This window comes from Diabrotica undecimpunctata, chromosome 3 (genome assembly GCF_040954645.1).
Source record: "Diabrotica undecimpunctata isolate CICGRU chromosome 3, icDiaUnde3, whole genome shotgun sequence".
Classification (NCBI taxonomy): domain Eukaryota; kingdom Metazoa; phylum Arthropoda; class Insecta; order Coleoptera; family Chrysomelidae; genus Diabrotica; species Diabrotica undecimpunctata.
In genome coordinates this window covers 23804518-23828081 of record NC_092805.1, presented here as the reverse complement: position 1 = coordinate 23828081, position 23564 = coordinate 23804518, and positions in this window count along the sequence as shown.

The following is a 23564-nucleotide window of genomic DNA, read 5'->3' as shown; positions in this document are numbered from 1 at the left end:
GTTTGTTGATTTTCAGAACGCAGATTACACATAAACAGGAATGATGGTAAAGTGAAACAGCAACATTACTTTCTTAATTTAGAGCAAGATAAAGAACAATTCGTACAGAAATAATAAACGATTACAATCGATTCTACTGTTTCCATGTAAAATCGTATGTCAAATAATCTATGATCGGTGATCACGTAATTTTACCATAATTTTCTTTTCGGAAACCTGTCGCTTGTTAACAATTGATCAAATTTGATACTTGATTACATGATTGGAGATTTGAATAACGTTTCGGAAACCGGCCGTAAAGTGCAATATTGTAACAAATTCCATTTCCGCCCAAGCTAAAAATGATAATGATAAAAGATGCAATTATCGATATTAATTTTCTTAAATTTAAAACCTTAGACGGATCTATACTAAAATTTTTCGTAAAGAATTTTTATAACCATCTGTCTAGAAATTATTGTTTTATCGCTCTGAATACATATTAATATGTTCCCATAACCACGTGCTTGTGGTATCTTGTTAAACACTTCACTTGAGACAGATTCTACCCATAATTTTTATTAAATTAATTATTAAATTAGTTCTGGCGTAATAAAGATAAAAAATTTTATTTTCTCATGGAAACAAAACCACCACTTCAAACATAACTATAAACCCTCCCAAACTGTAATTAGCTTTGCCCGAAGTTATAACAGGAATAGCAAAACCCAATTTCAGTCTCAGTCTTTATTATAGTTTTTAATCGAAATGGCTAATGACCTAGGAACAAATGAAACAAAGGAGACAGTCGCACGGATTCTTTTAGAAAAACAAAGTAATATGGAGCAAACATATGTTCCAGAAGAATCAGTCCAGAATATATTTGAAACCTTTAACAAGATTAGAGAAGAACAGCTAATATAATATAAAAAGAAGAGGAAAAATTGTATGAATGACAATATACTAAAACCCATGGAAGAAAGAAGAAACTTAAACAGTAACAAAAGAATGTACAAAAATACAGAGACAAATAAGGACCGTAATACGAAATGCTACACCAAATTGGTTAAAACAGAGTGTAAAGAGATATAGTTGTTAAAACACGATATATTTAATATGCATAAAAAGGTAAAACAAGCAGCTGGTCTTTAAAAATCCAACACAGCCAGCCAACTGTAAGATCAACAGAGCAACATTATCACAGATAAAAATCAAGAAATATACATATGGACTAAATACATACAAGAATACTAAACTCTTTGATGTAAATAGGTCCGAACAACCTCCGTCCTAGATATGTAATGACCACTTATCAATCACATCAGATAAAGTTAAAAAAGCAATATTTAACCTAAAAGATGGCAAAGCTCCTGGACCTGAAAATGCATATGCTAAACTCATAAAGCTATTTAACACCAACGGTACTCAACGACTAACAAAAACATTCAATGACATATTTAAACAGAGTAATACCAAGATCATAGCTGAAGTCAACGTTTATTGCTATACCAAAGAAAACAAAATACGTATCGTGCAATGATTTTCGGACCATCAGTTTAAAGAGCCATATTTTAAAGTTATTTCTAAAAATCGTACATCAAAAGACTATGCGAATAAAAAATCAGCCGTACACAGTTTGGTTTTTGGTACGCAGTGGGTACGAGAGAGGCTCTCTTTAGCATACAAGTGCTATTTTAACGATGTAGAGATATGAATTGCGGTATCTATGAATGCTTCATTGATTACCATAAATGAGATTTTAACAAATATTGGAATAAACAGCTGTGATCTAAGAATTATTAGCAATCTTTACTGGAACCAAACATCGTCTATCCGTACAGAGGCAGGAGAAGCCGATGATATCAAAATCAAACGTGGGGTCCGACAGGGATGTATACTATCACTCTTGCTGTTTAAGATATACTCTGAGGAAATCTTTCAAGAAGCAGTAGAGGATGCTGAAGCCGGAATTTGAATTAACGGAGAATGTATCAATAACATCAAATATGACACTATGCACTACAAGAAGAAGAAGAACTGTCGTAAAACACATATTTTTGGGGTAAATTTGAGGTAAGGATCAATCTATGTTTATTTAATTACTTCCGATATTAATAAATATTATCTTTCCGTATAGAGTTCCACTGGAATCCTTTTTTCAAGTCGAAACGCATTCAAAGTCCAGCCTCCTTTGTCAATATTCTCACCAAACAGGGTAAAATACCTTTTTTTTATCTATCTATTCGCTAGTATTATAACACCAATGAAGTCCTAGTACATAATATAAAGATTTATCCCCTTAGAAAGAAAATATTCACCTTAGAAAGAAAAATCAATTAAAATAATTATTTAATCAATAATGCCTTTTTATTTCTCATTAAAAAAAATACAATATAATATTCTCTCTTATTGACATTTTGACGTGACAACGTCTTAAATTAGGTTGTGGCTCGGGGTCATTCATGAAAAAGTGTAACGCCCGCTCACGTCTGTTACAGTGAGTCACCGAACGAGAGAGAGGCCCGCCGGACCGGCGAATGCCTTGCGTCTCTCTCCCACTCAAACATGATCGGTCCGCTGCGCGCGCAGCACTAGAGAATTAGGCGCGTTGAATCGGTGCGTGCTTCCGTGCTTGTGTCTCTGTCTTTTTCGAGCGTTCTTGGCGTTCAAGACACATTACAGCAGAAACACTTCGTTCATTTCATATTTCTCCTATCATCGTCCTATCCTCAACAAAATCACTCAAATAGAAATTAGTTAAGTTTAAGTTTACATGTACAATGTTTTAGTAAACAAAATATATTTCTATAGTTAAAATTTGTGCAATTCTTATTTTCATTCAATTCCTTGTTCCTATTGTGCAATTTAATAATATTCATATCAATAAATATTCTACCGAGAAAAAGACGTTGTCACGTAAAATCTTCGCCCGTAAAACCGACTTTACAGGCAACCGATTTTTTTTCTCATTGGTACATGCCATCAGGATGGCAAAAAAATATTATTCTCTAATATATAAAAAATTATACTACGGATATTTTTACCTAACAAGGTTATTCAAATTATTAAATAATAAATTAAATAAATACTCATATAAAGGTTATAGTAAAAAAATAATTGTGTATATCCTACTGAGTAAGATCACAGTCAAGACTATGTCGACAATATAGCGTCGAACTATTGGCTGACATCAGGAAATATGTTCCCTGAAACAGAAGGTTCATTACTCGCCATTCAGGATCAGGTTATACCAACCAAAAATTACCTGAAATATATTCTCAAAGACCGTCAGGTCCAAAAATGCCGATATGGATGTCAAGCCCAAGAAACTATCCAATATCTTACCGGGGACTGCCAGGCATTTGCTGCAACTGAATATAAGGAACGGCATGACTCAGTAGCGAAGATTCTCCATCAAGAGATAGCTTTTAAACTGGGACTTTTACAAACAAACCATCTCCCATATTATCAATACGTTCCTGAGAGTATGCTTGAGAATGACAACTACAAGCTATACTGGGATCGCACTGTGCTCACAGACAAAACTGTAGCACATAATAGACCAAATCTCGTGCTAGTTATTAAACTAACAAGACAAACAACACTAATCGATGTGGCGATACCTAGCAACAACAATCTGCGTGTTAAGTATAACGAAAAGATCGCCAAGTACAGAGATCTGGAAATACAAATAAGGAGACAATGGAGAATGGAAAGTACCCAGACGATACATATTATTCTTTCTACCACTGGAGAAAGTGGTAGAAGTTCTTCATCCCGAAGAACCTCCTAGAAAACATAAAAAGCTGGGTCTAAATGAATATCTATATAAGATCATGCAGGAAGCTGTACTACTTTCGACGTCCAGATGCGTGCGAAAATTTTTGGGAGATACACCGACGAACCAGGTCACCTAGGACTCGATAACATGGAAAGAGTCCCACCAGAGCTCCATCCTTTTGATACCGTAGGTATCTGGGATGAGCGAATGTTCCCCTTACAGGGAGTGTGAACCGTATGACTAAATCTGATAATAAGAGGATAATAGCTATAAGCAAACAAATTATTAATGCTTATTTTAATATTGTCATCCTATTAAACTAACTCGATGCTAATCGATTTAGTAATTAAATAGGCTATCTAAATCATATCTATACCGCCATATCTCTCCACAATAACCTGCTAACTCAGCCCATCCTTGTCTCATTATAGTAACTACTTCCACTCTACCAAGTTCATTTCTCCCTAACCACTTTAACCTAATCTGTCTCAACAGCGAATATTTTCCCAAAAAATGTATCACATCTTCTCTTTCCTTCGTGTTACACATTGAACAAAACCTTCTTTCATCATTTCTGCTATTTGAGTTATTCATATATAGAACTACACATCTTAATTTGAACAGCCATCGAATGTCTCCAAAATTTTCCATTTCCAGTAGATGATGCATATTTACTCCTTCTTCCCGCAATTGTTTGTAGTGTCCACAAAAATTTGATTCGAGCACCCTATTCTCAGCATGACACTGTATCTCCTCCTTATTTTCTTCTATCATACTCTCAATCACACTAGGCCAGATATCTCTTCGTTCCCATTCACACCTTACCTCAATACCAAATTTTTCTCCCACGCTTATTTTTGGCAACCTATCATTTGAATATCTTAAGAAATTTTTCAATATATTTTTTATGTAAATTTATTGTATGTAGGCTGACTCTAGCAATACCTGCCTCCAAATCTAATATAAAGTTAGGACAATACCTTGGACAAGGAAACATTTTTTTATACAAAAATTTTCTGATTATTTTCACCTCATCATACTCAACAATACCCCATACCTGAGACCTATCAGTCAAAATTGATATTACGACCAACTTATACACTGCTACTTTAGCCAAAAAAGTTATATCAGCCTTAAACACTAAACTACTCCAAGCCGTGTGAATCGCCACTTTCGACAAACTCTGGTGCTTTCTTAGATAAGCTTTAATCAACAACTTGGGTGTTACTATCATTTCCAAATAATTATAGTTATTCACTTCCTCTAATCACTACCTCGATCATTCAGTTTCCAAGATTCCCTGATCACACCACCTCCTTTTTTGAATACTAGAATTTTGGATTTATCTTAATTTATTTTCATTTTCCACATCCTGTAGTATTTTTGCAGTTCATTAACCATCCGCTGTAGCAGCTTCTGATTGATTGCCTTCAAAACCAAATCATCTGCACATAATAAAAGTCTTATAATCAAACCATTTATCTCCAAATCGCCTTCCAATGCTTCATGTGAGTCATTCAAGAAAAGCGCAAACATTACACTCCTACATTACAGTCAAACCATTTAGATAGACCTTCCTTTGACCAGACTACCGATTTTGTATTCGCGAACATATTTTTTAACAAATTGAGTACTTTAGTAGGTAATCCCAAGTGACTCAACTTGTAAAAAAGGGCCCACCGATCAATTAAAATATAAATTAATTTTTAAAAAAAAAATTTTAATTTTTTAATAAATTTATTTAATTTTTGTCAATTAATATGATATCATATAAAAATATATGCTACAGATACAAAAAATACTCATTTTGAAATATAAATTACAAGAGGTAATATTGCAATCATAGAAAATGGCCTAAAGTTTACTTCTAGGCACCCCAATTTTTGTCTTATCGAACCTAAATTCATGCCCTCGTAAGTAATCTTTAGTCTATTTTTTATTTATATTAAATTTAAGTAATTTAAGTTCATATTAGTGAGTTTGAACTTAATTTGAATTTAAAAAAAAATTTATTTTAAAAGTTTTGTAAAATTTATTGGTCAGAAAAAATAATATAAATTTATAGGTAAAAGACAAATTTATTTTAAAAAGTCAACTAATATTATTTTCTGTCCTAGCTCAAAAAAATGGGCAAAAAATCATATTCATTAGTAAATCATATTTTTTGGATTCCTTAAAAAAATGTAATCGGCCGACGTCCTTGTGCCCGACAGTGACGTGGAATATTATTAGAGGATTTTATATATATGTAGATATGTATATGCGGATTCTTGAAATTGAAAGATTACGTTGTATTGTTATGGGTGATCTCAGAGAAATTTTTACAAATATGCAAATCTAGACATATATGACATTTTTGTATTATGTAGGGCGGATCGCGAATAAATACATTGATAAATCTGCCGTCTTTTGTGGATCTAATATAAGATGCTTCTTCGGGAATATTTTATGCGTCGAAAAAGCGAGAACGTTAGTATTTTTTAGACGGAAGTTATGAATAGTCCAAAGTGCCTATAAAATAAAAGCTTAGAGATTTGTGTGTCTTTTCATGATTTGTCTATTTCTTAAGGAGATTTTAGAAACTCGAACAATATCGCGACTGAAAATATATGTAAGTAAAAAAATAATTTAGCTGTATTTTGTTTGTGTCTCAAATAAACTTTGTAAATCCCAATATGCCATACTTTTACGAGAATATCCCATAGATAGTTCAGAAAAACCCGTTATTGATATATGACTTCGTCCTTGTTACTGAATTATTATTACTATTTTGATCATAATTTGTATAAAATGTGCAAAGCTAAAATTCAACCACCATAATATATAAGATCTTGTCAGTTTTTAGATTTGTAAAAAATATTAATTTTAGACAAAATTAAAATAGTTTAATTTTTAAATTATTCTCTTTACTTAGTAGGATTTTATTTTATGTTCCAGCTAATTTTTTTAAACTATTTTTACTCTTAACAAACTTTCATTTTTATCTCTTGGAATTCACGTAGAATCGATCAATAATTACACACCTTTAACAAACATATCGAGGAAAACAAAGAATACATCAGGCCCTAGGTCATATCAAGGAAGAGATTTATTAGAAATAGACAATAAATCGTCAATACCAAACCATGTAGAAATCATAAAAAACGAGGCAACGGAAACATTTAAGTTAACATATACAAATTCTAACTATGATAAAGATTTTTTAACATACAGAGAATAAAAAGAAAGTTTTTCTATTAACACAGTAAACAATAATGAATCTATAAATACACTTATGACAATGAGAAAACTAAGAGAGATAGTAGATTCTTTAAAGGTCACATCCAAAAATACTTGTATGACGAAGCTGTAGAAATATATAACCGCGTATAAACTTAACATCAATTTTCCAAATTACCAAAAACTGCTATAACTATTTCCATCTTAAAATCCAATAGACCACCAAACAAAGCAGATTCTTATCATCCTGTGTCTCTAACTTTCTAATGTGTAAGCTTTTAGAAAAAATACTTGTCTTTATCTTTATGTTTTAAGACAATACTCAATTTTAAAAAAAGTGCTCTTTATATTCTTATTTCTTCTAGTTCATGATGGATTCAAAAATACTGTAGATTGGATCTAAAATATAGACACACAATAAACGTTTGTTTTCATCATACTTTTGTTTAGACCATTTCCTGATTTTGGGGTTGAAGAAAATCTCATTCCACAAACAGTTCAATAGCTTCACCCATCCGTGGAGACCTGATCCAAAAGCAACTGAACTTTGCTGGAGTTATCTCTGACTTCACCCATTGGACATGCATCATCGTACGTGATAATAAATAACTATTTATATATATATATATATATATATATATATATATATATATATATATATATATATATATATATATATTGTTATGATTCATTTTATCCGCCAAAGATAAAATTAAAATTACTAAATAGACCATCTAAATAAATTTTCAAGATATCCTGGAGAGTTGTTATGCTATGTAAAATTAAAAATAATATTGGTTTTCTCTTAATATATTTCAAATTATAAAATATAATAATTCAAAATATTTCAACTGATAAACTATAAAAGATATTTCAAAGAAATGAAAGTCCATTATCTTTGGATTACCTGTAGTAAACAAAATTTAAGATATGCATAAATTATTTTCTTTGTAAAATATATTTGAGTCAACGTAGTGAATTGAATAATACGACCGGGTTTTCCAAATGGACTTGTACAGTGAATAAAGACAATAGGGTAGAATTTAGAAATTATATTTCTCCGTTAGTTCTTAAGAATTTGTAAAAACCGATTAGCATGTTAATAGTTTGTAGGAAAATTATAATTGTAGGTAAAATTGTTGTTTGTTATCTAAATGGGGATAAATATGACGAACTTTGATTGGCAAAGAGTGAAAAAAAGTGGGAGAGATAGATGAATGAGAGTTTAGCTAGATTTTAGAGAAAAAAAAGATCATCAGTTGTTTTCCAAGGGTGCAAGGCGAACAGTCGTTGTTCTTTGGCGGTTCCCAAGTGATATTAAGCATTAGAAGTGAATGTTTGTGAGTTTTAGTGGACTAAGTGTATCCTGACGGAAGCTGATCCAGTAAAATATTGTAAGTCATACTTTTCTACTTATATATTCCAAGAGTCACTGTTCAGGCCGGAACGAGAGATTCAGTTTATCGAGAGGAGAAGAGACTGGCATCTGTTGAACGACACGTGCATCTGAAGGAGATCATTGAAGACAAGAGGCTCGCAATAATTTGTTGTAGGATTGCTGATTAACTAGGGAACTGCTAAGAATCGATAGTGTAGGCTACAAGGAACAAAGATTTGGACAAATCATCAGAGAGACAATTATTTTCCATTCGTCAATATTTTTTAATCAACAAGTTTTTTTTTATTGCTTCAGAAAGGATAGAAATATTTATCAGGAGATATAGAACAACAATTTTGATTTGAGATTTTAATTTATGTGGTATATAACATTAATGTTTGAAGGTTCACGTACGTAGAACAAAATTTTGATAATCATTGTATGAGATATTTTTTGTTTAAGATATTTGAGTGTGAATTTATTTCAATATATAATTTTGTATCATATATGTTTATTATTCCGGTATTCCTCAGACCTTACCTATCATATGTAAAGTATAGATATTGAAGCACGAATATAACCCTGAGATAAGAGAATTAAATAGTGTGATAAAATCATAATTGCATCATTTAAATAAGTTTAATTTATTAATTAATTAGCTAATTAATTGCTTGGCGCATCTCTGACTTTTAATATCACATTAATATATATATATATATATATATATATATATATATATATATATATATATACAGGGTGGTCTAATGATGTTGGTGAAAACTCAACATCTACTTGTTTTGCAAAATAACTGAATGATAAATTTCACTGGGATGGTCAATATCATTACGCTATTCATAGTTGAAGGTTGTTTGAGAATGTGACACATCTCAAGGAAAGTTCTTTTGAAATAATTATTTTCAGTGGCTAAAATCTTTGTACTCTCAATATTCGCATGATGATTTGTTGATAAAACGTGTGTGTGGATAAGGTACAAGTGTGTTTTGAACAATTGCGACTTTTGTGCGAAATAAGGCATCCTTTCAAACAATGACCAGTTTGTCCGATGTAGGACAACTCACAGTACTGATAAGGGACTCTAAAGGCTACATTAGTTTTTTCCTAATTAAATAAACAAGTCTTGGTGTTGGAGAATATATTTCTTATTGACCTGACAGTTTACATAATTATTCTCCTTTCAATCAACATAAGAAGTTACTTATTGACCTTTTCTTGTAATTTAAAGAACTTCACTAACTCTTCTAAAAGAATATTTCTCTTGCAGATTTGGACTGATGCTGATTTGTAAGTACAAAACGAAACATTACTAAATTAATTATCTATAGTAAAAAGTTTTTTGTTGTTATACGTTTTATCATTAAAAAATTTAAAAAGCTACAATTAGTACTTATTACATAAATTTCTATTCTTAATAATATTCTACAACAACTCTTAAAGCTGAATAAACTTAAAAGAAAAGTTATGAAAGTACATGGAAAGGGTTCGAACGACTGGCGGGGGTCGCAGCGAGATCCGGGGAAAGAGGAGAAAATACATCGAAGATACGTCTGGGGCCCTTCATGCCATCATCGGCACATGAATATTCATTGGCTAAATGTCATTTTGGGGTAGCATCCAGTATTTAAAATATCCATAATCTCTAATCATATTCTCTCTCGGATTTCACAATTTATCTCTCCTTTTGCCTCTTAAGATATCACTTTTGAAATCTGCATTTGCATGAAGGGATTACAAATCTTATTAACTGGTTTTCGGTGAGCCTTTTAGATGAAATGTATAAGAATAAAACCTGATAAACTTCTAAGAATACATAATTATTTTAAGCTGTAATCCATCTACCACTTTAGGCACGTTACTTTTTAAATACGACTATTCAGAAAGTATTTAAAATAATACCACATAAATCAATAAATAAAACTGTAAATTAAATATTATAAAACCAAATTGAAATTTAATTTGGATTTGGAACCCTTTTACCTAAAATATTGTTAACGAAGCAATGTAAATAATTTCCAAACAATACTCGCAATAATATAAGATCTAATATGTATAAAGACTACAAGCCCATGGGACATTTAAAAGGGGTCATTTCACCCAGCATAAATCACAATTTAACCAATACTACAATATGTACAGTACATTCAACCAACTTACACCTCTAAACGATTAATAAATTTCGCAGGAAATCTTTCGTTGTAGTAAAAGGCACGGTAAACTGCACTGGAGTTTTCCATAATCTTTTTAGTTACTTACTTTGTTTACAATATTTTTGCCTGTACTATCAGTTAGAGTTAATTTGTATAAAATGAGGAGGAAAAACTTAAATGGAATTAAAAAAATTGTTTATTTGGCTAATAATAAATGTATAAATATAATGGTTAACCTGCTCTACAATTATTTTGTAAATAACATTCTAATAGTGTACTTACTGACTATTGAAGTTATACTTCTATACGCGCGTTCGACGTTGGAAATTTGTACGGGAGTGAATCGGCAAAATCATTACATATGTAAGATATGGGTAAGAGAGAGAAAGAAGATATATTTTCTCTCTCGAGAATAAAAATATTCCTTGTGTAAATATATTTAATATTATTATTGTTTTTTTATTAATATTATTATCATGGTAAATTAAACATATGCGTAAGTAAGTTATGTATATTGTCATTTTTAAATACTTATGAATATTGCATTTTAATTTGTTTTGTATTATTATATTGAATTATGTTGCAGTGTATTGTATTGTATTGTATTGTATTTTTATATTAATAACAAAATAAACAGTACGAGTATGTGTAAAAAAATTTTTTGCATTCAACTTCTTTCATACATATCTGAAAATAAAAATATACATTTTCATCAAAATATTAATTTAATCCTTCATTTACTATACTTCTATTACAGATCAAATGTTGTTTATATACAGCAAACGATGCACCATATACCTATATACCTAATTCTGTTTCTCTTTCTGCTCTCTCTTACCTATAGCATTACATATGTAATGATTGTGCAGATTGACTCCCACATAAATTTGTAACGGCGAACGCGACTATAGAAGTATAACTTCTACCGGTAGTCCCACTGAACTGCCACACCCATTTATTTACAGTTTTGGCACATATTTCTGGAGTTGCAGTTTTAAGAGCTTCTTGTCAAATTTTCCTAACTGCATCGTCACTGTATCCACTGCATCCAACGTGATTATCATAATACGTTTTACATATACCCCAAATGTGTTCGATGGGATTAAACTGACAGTGATAACCGTATAACCGGCGGCGTATAACCGTAGTACTTGATCTCCATAACTTGATACAATTTGGTCAACTATATAAACTGTTGGTTTTTCACGTTTCGAAATTTCCAGTTACTCTGATTTGAAGGCGTATTCGGGAAAATTGATATTATTTTTAACTTTACTTTTTAACCAATTTTTTATGCTCGGTACGTTCCACAACTGTTTTGGTTGCTTCTCCAAAATCTCCAAATGGTGAGGTGCATTATTTAAAACTATAACTGATGGTTCACTCAGACTAAGTAACAGGTTCTCCTCAAGCCATTTAACAAATATATCTGCATTTATATTTTCACGGTAATCAGCAAATTTTGATTTTGAAGATAAAATCCAATCTGCGTTTTCTATAAAGCCTTCTTTTCCTCCTGCATGAAGAATGATCTGTCTTTTGCCTTCTTTTGCCTATCTGTGTGTTTTATTGACTTTATGCTGTTGTCTTGCAAAATTTTTTTAATTCCACCCTTTGCAAATATCCATATCTCATCTAAGTGTACGAATGTTGCATTTTCAGATTTAAGTCTAGTATATTCTCTCAAAAATGTAATTTTTTTGTGTCCACACTACTCCTTTTGCATAAAAGTAACCTATTATTTTCTTTTTTGAATTTAAATCATAAATCTCTTAACACTATCCAAAGGCTAGTCCTCTTAATTTCAGAAACTTGCAAATATTAAAAAAAAAATATTGCAAATTTAAAATTTTTCTTCATCGGGTAAGTCAATGCCCTAGAATGTTTAGGAGTTGTTTTGTTATCTTCGTGATACTCAGTTACAGTAAGATCTTCTTGAGAGTCTCTGATATTCTTAATTACAGTTTTTAGCTTACTTTCACTTATCCCGATTGCATTACAAACGCGTTGATATGTACATAATAATGACTTTAAAGTCGTATAATACATTTGAATTACAATATACTGAGTTTAGATTAATATGACAGAAACTTTCTAACTGTTGTGCTTGAGAGGTAAAATATAATATAACCGCTTACAAAGATCCTAAACAAATTAAGAAAGTTAGCCTAATGATCATTAGGAATGCCGATTGTAATTTAATTATGTTTGATAAAAAGTTTAGAAATGGTTGGAAACCATACATAAAGAAATTAAAATATTTCCCCACAATTATTTTATTTTTAGTACAAGTATTTTTGTCTGAAAATAAAAAGTTAAATATATTTACCAAAACCCCAACTTTAACCCGTAATCGCAGACGTCTCAAAAACGGTACACTCTAACAGACATATGGTCAATCTAACCACCACTATTTAAGTTGACAAAATGTTCTAGTTTACTCCGAAGTATTTTTTAACAAAAATTAAAAATGATATTTTAGTACTTTGTATATTTAGTTTGAATATAAATTATCTTTACCACGGTAGTATTTGTTTCAGAAAAGAATTACTAAGCAAGTAGATGAAAGACATTTACGTTAAATAACATTATGCAAGGAACGTCAAAAAACTGTCAAAGTGTTTAGACGCATTTCAAAGTTTCTCTTAAAAATTTAAATATTTAAACGATTATTTCTTCAGTTCTGAACATGTAAATAGTGAATTATATTAAAATCAAAATCGTGTTCGAGTCTAATCTAAAATAGCTCGCAAAGAAGTTAATTTTATAGTGGTTTAATAACTTAAGAAAAGTAATTAAGTATAAAAGTGAAAGTGATTTGTATACTGAATATTGGAATCGTGAGTAGATAAAATATACTTTTTTCATCTATTTGGATTTATATATTTAAGTAAACAACTGCAATCAGTTATAAGTATTATCCAATTTATATAAACTGGTATCACAACGAAAGCTGTAAAACAGCATCGGTTTTAGTCGGATTTTAAAATCCATTTAAAAGATGTCATCTTCCAATCAGCTACCACAAAATGAATCATACTCAAAAGCAGTTAGTCAACCACGTAGTATATTAATCCCAAGTAAAGATCAAGCTATTTTGTTTAACACTCTAGAGAATTGTACAATTAATGACTATCTTGAAGGATTGAGTCAGCATATAGAACCGAAAAATATAATTTTCGCATCCCGTATATCAAACGATAGAATATGCATATATCTATCATCCAAAAACCTAGTAGATAAATTCATAGCAGAAACAAAGAAAATAATAGTAAATGGAAATATACTAGAAGCGAGAAGATTAATAACTCCATCAGTCCGATTAATTCTGTCCAATGTATGTCCAAGCATACCTTCTAACATATTAATGGACGAATTAATAAAACTAGGTTTAAATCCTCTCTCAGACATATCATATCTACGGATAGGAGCAACCAATCCTGCCTTTAGTCATATTCTAAGCTTCCGAAGACAAATTTTCGTTTCACCTTTTCCAGACAACTTTGTACTACCTGAATCTTTTATTATCGAGTTGGAACAAACATCATACCGCATATTTATAGCCCAAAACGAAAATTGTTTCAAATGCAAATTAACTGGACACCAGGCAGCTAATTGTCCAAATATTTCACCTTCTAACCATCCTCACAATGATAGTGCAATGCAAACAGAAATAAGACAAAATTCATCAATAAATCATACTCAACAAGATAATCTACAAAATACTCCCGCAATCTCAAATACCACTCCCTCCACACTTACTACGTCTTCTCAAACCACATTACAAAGAGTAGCAATCCCAAATTTATCAATAATCCAAACCCAACAGTGCTCACTACAAAATACATCCATACATTTGACCACTTCTTCAGTTAACACTACAATCGCAACACCTACATCGTCTGAGTCATCCTCTAATACCCAAAAACATAAATCAACCTTACCCGAAACAAGTCAACACTTACCTCCAAATAAAAATACACATTTGAATTCTTACGAACCCCAAGTAACTTCGAACAAAGCAACCGGAAAAAGAACCCTAGAAGATGCAATCACGCCACCCTCCGAAGAAAACTTTGAAAAACCTAAGCTTCAGTTAAAGAAAAAAACCAAAACTGATGACAAAAACTTAAGAAATGATATACCAAATCTCCAAACATTATTGGAACCAGTTAGAGAATATGTAGAAAGGGAAAAGCAATTGTTAAGCTTCGATCAAGTAGTGGATCTATTCGAAAATATACAAGGATCAAAAGACATAATCAGCGTAACAAAATTGTACTCAGAAGACTCTTATGTACTTATAAAGTTTCTAACCGAATTACATTCATACTACATCGACAAAAGAATGAAAACCATAAGCACCAAATTAATACGAAAACTTGGCAAACACATAGGTTTACTCTCTACAGTGAAAACTTCATTATCGGAAGAAGATTCCGACTCATCGGTAAATAATTCCTCTAAAGAATAATAATATCACTGTTGACTTCACGTCTGTTCCATCACAAGTCTTAGGAAAAAACATGAATATTAAAAAACACAATAAGTTATCTTAAAGACTCAGAACTGTATCAATTATTGTAATTTTTTCTACCTTTACCTGTATTATATTTTTTAGGTCGCTAATAACCCTTGTGGTTGCAGCGTAAATAAATAAAAAAAAACATTATGCAAGAATACTATGTATTAAAAAAAATGTACCAAAATATACAAAACTATGAACAACGGTTTAATGACTATATTTATTTTATAACTTAAATTTAGCAAAGTGTTAAATATTATGTACAACACCAGTGCAGTTTACCCTGCCTTTTATTACAACCAAAGGTTTCTGCGAATTACTTTAATTTTTTAGAGGTGTAATTTGGTTGAATGTACTGTAATAACAACTTTAGAAACTATGCCGTAAATTTTTATCGGTACAGGTGACTACACACGTGGGGTAAACTTACCACTCTAAGGGGGAGGGGCCTTTTGCTCAAATTTTTTACGGGATTTAAAACTACGGTGTAGGTAATACAAAAATAATGACCTGAGACCTAATGCCGTACAAAAATATTGGTACCAGTAGCAGGGGCAATCTTTAATGTCCGGAAAATTTTAACCACATTTTCAACAATTTGATACAATACGGCGTTCACACGCATTGTTTCGGATCGTAAGTGTGTGTTCATAACGAGGCGCCGACCCTCGATCGGACCATAGGAGGGTGTCATAGTATCATCGCCACGTAAAATACATGTATTACATACTTTAAAAATTCACCTTCAAACTTCACCGTCAAAGCGCAGCGCCCAGCCTAGAGCCAGGTATCGGACCATGGACTTGGACCATAGTATTCCAGCTTAGTATTTTTTCGATTCTCGTCCCTAGTACTCTACGATCGACACTACGAGGTACCGAGCACCGAGCCTTGCTGCGACCAAATAAATGCATTTTATTTTAAATTCCAGCGTTCACTTTACTGTCATAGGCCAGGGAAATAAGCAAAAAAAGTACCCTGCTTTTGACACTCGTCCGGCCAGGCAAACGATAGTTGTTTTAAGTAGTATGGTCCTCTGTAATAAAAACCTATATGTTTACTGCAGTCGATTTTTTGGACTTAATTAGTTATTAACAAATTAAGGTCAAAAAACGGAAAAATTTTGCTTTTTTCGTCTATCAGCAAAAAGTGAAGCATTTTAAACAAATTTTAGAAGAAAAGAAACTTATCAGTCATATAAAAACTTTCAAAATGGCGTTTTCAGTAGTCAGAACCAGAGATAGAGCTAACAGCTCCTTCCCCCTCCCTTCGGCTCCCGTGAGTTTCGAAGCCAGCCGATTTTAAGGACCACATTTTGAAGCTTTGTGGACGATTTTATTGAATGGTAATCTTTTTAGAATTTGGTACGTTAAAACTATAAAGTATGCACTTTGAAATAACGCTAATTAGATTTCTTAATTGTTATAAACAAAACTGCTATAAATTAAATAAAAAAATAAGCTAACTTAGTCCCAAATTATTTTATATTCCGGCTTTTTAAATGTAAAAAAATATTATTCTAACAGGCAATGGTTAAAAAGTTATTCTAATTGTTTATAAGCAAAAAACCGACATGTTTTTGCAAAATTATCTTGCAATATTTAAAATTAATTTTCTTAATTTTTTTAAATGTAAATATTAGAACAAGTCTTCTTCTTCCAGAAACTACCCTTACAAAGACTAAAACTATATAATTTTCTGACTTATATTGTTGCAAAAAAAATTAATTTGGGATAAACAAATAAAATAACTTTTAAAATATTTGACCGATCACTTTGAAATTTTTACCATATTTTAAGTACTATAAGATACAACATACTATGCAGTATAGATGTTATAAGTTTATTTTAAAAGAAGTTATTAACATTTATAAAAAACCAAAATTTTTGATATATTTTGCAACTTCCTTAGCAACAAATAAGGATAGAAACATTTAGAAAACCCTATTTTAAAAGTTTTTATGTAACTTACAAGTTTCTTCTCTTCTAAAATTTGTTTAAAATGCTTCACTGTCTGCTGATAAACGAAAAAACAAAAATTTTCCGTTTTTTGACCTTAATTTGTTAATAACTAATTAAGTCCAAAAAATAGACTGCAGAAAACATATAGGTCATGCAAAAATTTCCCTGGGCTATCAGTGCTATTAGGCGAGCGGTTTACCCCTCAAAAGACGCTTAGAAACAGAATATACCGACTAAAATTCTTTTTGCATTTCTAATGCACCAAACGTTTTTTATTCGATTCTATATATTTTTCCAAGATGAAATGTATTTTTTTTTAATTTTTACAAGTGGGCCGGCAATTGTTATTAACAAATAACTAATACAAAAAAAAATTTCGTCTAATTGCTTCGGAATCAACTTTTTGAGGTGTATCTCATCAAAATAAACACTTTTTCTCTCTTGATAATTGTTCGAAAAATGCTTCCTTTTCGAGTTATTTGCATTTTTTTGTTGAAAAAATGCCTTAATTAGTGATTTTTGGGATTTTTTTTCTAAAAAACTACTAAATGAATTGCAATTCTACAAATAGCTTTATAATCTTTAAACCGTCGAGTACAAGTCAGAATATTTTGACAAGGATAATTTTTTTCTCTCTTGCAAAAAACGTGGACCCAAATATTTCGAATATGCCTTTCGAGCAGTCTACCGCTAAGTGTGTACAGCGGTTGCGGCGATACAGGCGTGCGGCACGTAGAAATATTTGTTTAAATTTAAAAAATTAATTGAATACAAATGTACAATTTATTAAAAAAAAGATATTTCTAATTATTTTTATATATACATATTCTAATTAAAACAATTAAAATTAATTTTTTACAATGCTATAATAATGTAATTTTTCTTTAAATATACGTGGTGACTATATTATTGAATGTTTTATTACAGTTTTATTATTATACATTAATTAATTTTCATTGAAATATATAATAAAATTAAAATTTAATGTTAATTATACATCGTTTTCATTGTCAATAATTTGAAAATTTTCGTCAACAGCAACAGGATTTCCATCTAATAAGCTGATTTCATTGTCTTCAATAAAGTCGTCTTTAACATTTTTACAATTCTCTGGTGTACATGCACATACTGCGCAGCATTCTAAATTATATTAAACACAATTACAATTTTTCGTAGAACATTTTCCGGTACATGAGCAGAAATACTTTTGTAACATATCTAAACTAGTTTCTCCTTCAAAATAATTAAAATCGAAACAATTATTTTCCTTGTCCAACCATGGGTTAATGGATCAAGAGATGAAATAATATTGTTTTTTGCTTAAATCCATTCATTTATTTGCCACTTTGCTCTTAAGTAATGTTGTAATAATGCTGGTTTCGAAGGTGGTAATTTTTCATTAGATGCATTTTTTTTAGCGCCTACAGCACCTCAACCGCTGTACACGCTTAGCGGGATACTCTCGAAAGGCATATTCGAAATATTTGGGTCCACGTTTTTAGCGAGATGGAAACCATTTATCCTTGTCAAAATATTCTAACTTGTACTCGACGGTTTAGAGATTATAAAGCTATCTGTAAAATTGCAATTCATTTAGTAGTTTTTTAGAAAAAAAATCCCAAAAATCACTAATTACGGCATTTTTTCAACAAAAAAATGCAAATAACTCAAAAAGGAAGCATTTTTCGAAAAATTATCAAGAGAGAAAAAGTGTTTATTTTGATACGATACACCTAAAAAAATTGATTCCGAAACAATTCGGTGAAATTGCTTTTTTGTATAAGTTATTTGTTAATAACAATTGCCGGCCCACTTGTAAAAAATTAAAAAAAAATACATTTTATCTTGGAAAAATATATAGAATCGAATAAAAAAGGTTTGGTGCATTAGAAATGCAAAAAGAATTTTAGTCGGTTGATGCTCTGCTTATAGGGGTAAACCGCTCGCCTATATGATCTAGGCGAGGATACCATGCGATGGTCTCCGTAATGAAGGCACCCTTAATTAGATAAGTTTTTTTTTGCAGTGCCGTAAAAATCGGTTGGTACAGGGGTAAGAAATCTAGAACGCACGAGCTGAATGGATCAATTATCCAGCAAGAGATGAAGTTTAAATAGTAGGTAAAGCATAGAACTATCAGGTTACCGGGACTGATGAACGAGTAATGGTTGAGTGCTAAACAGAAAAAAAAGTTCTAATTCCACTTTGGGTATAAGTGGTCTGGTATCGTCATTTTTATTTTATGTTATATTGCCTTCAATCATATTGCCTTCAACGGGCTTGGAGCCTAATTTACTGTTAATATCCCCACAAAAAAAATAACAATTTATTTACAATAACGGTAATAACCAACTTGAGTAATCATAAGCGCTTAACAAAAAGAAAAAGATAATAAATTTGAATAATATATGATCACCTTGTCTTAAAAGAAGTAAAAAGTATATATTTCCACTAGTATTTCAGCTTCCGTTTCAATTAGCAATTCTTTAAAAGTGTCTCCCGATAAAAAGACCAAAGCTCGAGGGGTATCCGGTAACAAATTACTAAAAAAAGGTCACAGGTATGGAAAATTAAAACGAAGTTGTAATTAAAAGTCCCAACTGATGGGCTCGCTGGCCCTTCACCCTGCCATCCAGCTAGAATTTAAAAGAATAACCCGCGTAGGTTGCCGCCACTTATCAGTAAGCGTTTTATTGAATTTGCAAAATTATCTTTTGTTTTCTTAGCCATTAATTTTTAGAACGGAAAGTTTTTAATTTTTAATCTAAAGCGCTTCAAGAAATTAATTTTTGATGTATTTTAATGGCCTCCTGATAATTTTAGACGTTTTTGCGTGGAAATATTACAACAGTTTTTAATTTATGATCGTGCCGAGGTGCGACCCAGGACCCACTAAGTCATCGTAAAAAATCGTCGCCGACATGAATATTTCATTTTTCTACTCTTTCTTACATAGCTCAGGTCAGGCAAAAATATTCTAATTCTTACGCACTTATTTAAAATATCTAATAGTCCAGTCAATATTAAAAAAAATTGTAATTTGTTAAGTTTTAAATTTGGACCTTGTTAAATATTTTGTTCATGAAAGCATCGGTTTAACTTTAAGTGATCATTGTTCAAATATTGATTAAAACGTCAAATTTAAAAAAAAAAGATGGTGAAGTGTACGGTACAGCAGACCGTTATTTAATACACACAAGTTTATTTAATATTTATATTTTAAACAAATAATATTATATTAATAGTTATTTAACCAACAAGTGTATTAATAAGGGCGATTAACAATTAAGGAGCGAGCGCGTTAATGTTCCAGATTGTTAATCGCCATTTTAATTCACGATTTCGTTACAAAACTTTTCCGTCGACCGTACTTTTCAGAAATAAAGATATCTTAGTTTAAATTTTTATTTATTTAACGATAAACAACAATTTTTTCATTAACTTTCTTCTTCTTCTTCTCGTGCCACTCCTAGCGGAGATTGGAAATCATCATGGCCACTGCAACTTTGTTAGCAGCGCGCCTAAAAAGTTCAATCGAACTACACCCGAACCATTCACGTAGATTACGAAGCCACGATATTTTTCTTCTTCCCACACTTCTTTTGCCCTTAATTTTGCCCTGCATGATATTTCTTAAAAGTTCGTACTTTTCACCTCTCACAATGTGCCCCAAGTATTCCATCTTTCTAGTTTTTATCTCATTTAGAATTTCGCATCTTTTGTCTAAAGTTTGGAGTACTTGCGTGTTAGTGAAGCGGTCCATCCATGATATTCTGAGAATGCGCCTATAGCACCACATCTCGAAAGCTTCGATGTTTTTTGTGGTCAACTGTTTTAGTGTCCAAGCCTCTACTCCATACAACAGGGTAGAAAAGACATAACACCGCAGCATTCGTATTCGTAACTTTATATTTATTCAAAGTTTAATTTTCCTTAGTGGTAGTTTTATTATTGTACACATTAATATTCGAAATAGTAAAATTACTGTAATTAAAGGAAGGTATTGATGTAACAATAAAACACTGAAAACTTTGTTTTCAAACTTCCACAAAATTTATTTTAAATTCTTATCACTACAGCTGTTTCGGCTGATTGCCTTTCTCAAGTGATCTGTTTTTGGTATGGGTTTACACTTTATAGTCTCTAATGAAATAAGTTGAGGAGGGGAGAACTGTTTGTCTCAAGCTGGTCATTCAGAATTATATCTGTGTTTTTTAATTTGTTGATTTCCATAGATTCTAACAAAGATAGCTTAAGGCCTTTATTTTGAATGTGGAGAATTTTAAATTCGTCATTAAAAGAATGATTATGATCTAGAAGGTGAAGTGCGTATGTAGAATCTGTTTTTCTATTATTGAAAGCCCTTTAATGTTCTGCTATTCGTTTATTAAAATTTCTACCTGTTTGACCAATGTAAGTTTTTGGGCAGTCGCCACATTTAAGTTTGTACACACCACTGTGTAAGTAATTTTTATGTTGGCTCTTGTTGTTTTTAATATATTTGCCTAGGTTGTTATTTGTTCTGAAAGCTGGTGTTATTCCTTTCTTTTTTATGTGTTTGGCTATTTTTGTTGATATTTTGCCTGTGTATGTAATCGAGCAGAAGGTACTGGGTTTTTTCTCTGGTGGTGGAAATACTAAGTTCAGGGCTTTCTTGTGTAGTTTTTTATTTAATATTTTATTAATTGTTTGTTCGTTGTATCCATTGTTTACTGCTATTTGCTTAATGATATTTAATTCTGTCTCAAAATTGTATTTTGACATAGGAATTGCTGTTAATCTATGTAACATACTATGATAGGCTGCCAGTTTATGTTGTGTGGGATGGGATGATGAATTGTGAATAGTCGTGTCAGTATGGGTAGGTTTATGAAATATGGAGAAGTCATGTTTGTTTTTAAGTCTGGTAATTTTTAAATCTAAAAAATTTATGGATTGATTTTGTTCTGTTTCTATTGTAAATTCAATATGACTATGAAGAGAATTAATATACGATAAAAATTGGACGAGTTGCCTGTTAGTTACTGTGAAACATACCAGTACATCGTCTACGTATCTCCACCAATATAAAAACTGTTTGAATATGGGATGTTTTAAAATCTTTGTCTCTAGATGATCCATAAAAATATCTGATAGCAATGGGCTTAGAGGATTGCCCATTATAAGTCCTGCACTGTTATTTGTATATAATTCATTATTAAATTCAAAGGTCCTGGTTTATGCAAACTTCAAGAAGATGTAAAATTTCAGATGTAATGATTGGATTTGTACTATTTTGGTCTAAAAGGTTTTTTACTAGAATAAAAGTTTCTGTGGGAGGGATACTAGGAAAAAGATTTTTTACGTCAAATGAAATTAATCTGGAGTTGTTAGGTAACTGAAAATGTTGTATTCTATTAACTAGTTCTATTGTATTTTTTATGGTAAATTTAGGTGAAAATTTAGTGTGTTCTAAAATAATCTCAAGCAGCATAAACCTACCCATACTGACACGACTATTCACAATTCATCATCCATCCCACACAACATAAACTGGCAGCCTATCATAGTATGTTACATAGATTAACAGCAATTCTATGTCAAAATACAATTTTGAGACAGAATTAAATATCATTAAGCAAATAGCAGTAAACAATGGATACAACGAACAAACAATTAATAAAATATTAAATCAAAAACTACACAAGAAAGCCCTGAACTTAGTATTTCCACCACCAGAGAAAAAACCCAGTACCTTCTGCTCGATTACATACACAGGCAAAATATCAACAAAAATAGCCAAACACATAAAAAAGAAAGGAATAACACCAGCTTTCAGAACAAATAACAACCTAGGCAAATATATTAAAAACAACAAGAGCCAACATAAAAAACACTTACACAGTGGTGTGTACAAACTTAAATGTGGCGACTGCCCAAAAACTTACATTGGTCAAACAGGTAGAAATTTTAATAAACGAATAGCAGAACATAAAAGGGCTTTCAATAATAGAAAAACAGATTCTACTTACGCACTTCACCTTCTAGATCATAATCATTCTTTAATGACGAATTTAAAATTCTCCACATTCAAAATAAAGGCCTTAAGCTATCTTTGTTAGAATCTATGGAAATCAACAAATTAAAAACACAGATATAATTCTGAATGACCAGCTTGAGACAAACAGTTCTCCCCTCCTCAACTTATTTCATTAGAGACTATAAAGTGTAAACGCATACCAAAAACAGATCACTTGAGAAAGGCAATCAGCCGAAACAGCTGTAGGGATAAGAATTTAAAATAAATTTTGTGGAAGTTTGAAAACAAAGTTTTCAGTGTTTTATTGTTACATAAAATGAATTTCCATCAAGTAACGGTCGAATCCATCAATTTTTTAAAAGAAGGTATTGATAATTGATTATCTGCTGTATAGCATTTTGACAAATTTATATTTAAGTCTTCTTGGACCTCTGTAAATTCTGTGATAGAAGAAGAAGCGGTAGTGCTGAAGGAAGTACTTTGACAAGGTTAAGTGGTATTTTGTCTTAATAGTTTTTCAGCCGTCTCAAGTTTATT